Source organism: Mandrillus leucophaeus, unplaced genomic scaffold (genome assembly GCF_000951045.1).
Source record: "Mandrillus leucophaeus isolate KB7577 unplaced genomic scaffold, Mleu.le_1.0 Scaffold513, whole genome shotgun sequence".
Taxonomy (NCBI): Eukaryota; Metazoa; Chordata; class Mammalia; order Primates; family Cercopithecidae; genus Mandrillus; species Mandrillus leucophaeus.
Genome location: NW_012105509.1, coordinates 23,354 through 24,727, shown reverse-complemented (window position 1 = coordinate 24,727; position 1,374 = coordinate 23,354).

Sequence of the window (1,374 nt, the reverse complement as noted above, 5' to 3'; positions counted from 1 at the left end):
TTTTTTTTTTTTTTTTTTTTTGAGATGGAATTTCACTCGCCAGGCTGAAATGCAATGGCACCATCTTGGCTCAGCGCAATCTCTGCCTCCCGGGTTTTTAAGCAATTCTCCAGCCTCAGCCTCCCAAGTAGCTGGGATTACAGGTGCTGGCCAACACCCTCCGCTGATTTTTGTATATTTAGTAGAGACGGGGTTTCACCGTGTTGGCCAGGCTGGTCTGGAACTTCTGACCTCAGGTGATCCGCCTGCTTCAGCCACCCAAAGTGCTCAGATTAAGGGCGTGAGCCACCGCGCCCGACCAGTCCTCAGCAATTTTTAAAAGGAGTTTAGATTTAGTAAATTATTTTGAGACCGAGTCTTGCTCTGTCGCCCAGGTTGGAGTGCAGAGGTGCCATCTTGGCTCACTGCAAGCTCCACCTCCCGGGTTCACCCCATTCTCCTGCCTCAGCCTCCCGAATAGCTGGGGACTACAGGCACCCGCCACCATGCCCAGCTAACATTTTTTGTATTTTTAGTAGAGACAAGGTTTCACCGTGTTAGCCAGGATGGTCTCGATCTCCTGACTTCATGATCCACCCACCTCAGCCTCTACCTCCCAAAGTGTTGGGATTACGGGCGTGAGCCACTGCGCCCAGCCTCAGTGAATTCTTAAGGTGACATGAAAGTTTTTTATTTTTGTAAAGAGAATATATTTATGCAGTTTTTTCTACATAACTTACTTAAAATGGTATTTCATGGCCGTGGGATTACACGCCTGTAATCCCAGCACTTTGGGAGGCCGAGGCAGGCGGATCACGAGGTCAGGAGATCGAGACCATCCTGGGTAACACAGTGAAACCCTGTCTCTACTAAAAATACAAAAAAATTAGCCAGGCGTGATGGTAGGTGCCTGTTGTCCCAGCTACTCGGGAGCCTGAGGCAGTAGAACTGCGCGAACCAAGGAGGCGGAGCTTGCAGTGAGCCGAGATCGTGCCACTGCACTCCAGCCTGCACTGGTCTGCAGCGAGACTCCGTCCCCCTCAAAAAAAAAAAAAAAAAAAAAAAAAGGTATTTAATTAGGGTAACAACAGTAAGCTTACTTGAGGTTTCTAAGAACAAACAGGAGAAAATAAGGTTGAAGAACCAAATAGTAGGAGAAAAGAGGGTTGATGATGAACATAGGGTTCAAGAAAAGCAAGAACTTTTTGAAAAAAATCAGTATTTTTTACACATCATATTTTTATGAGCAAAAGAATGGAAATTATACTAGAATGCTGATGTTTAACAGGCAAAAAACAACCATAACTACAAGTAAGGGATTAATAAACCCATATTGTGATTTTAATAAAGAATCTGCACCCTTTCCGTCTAGTGGCAGCCATCAGGTAAGCCAAG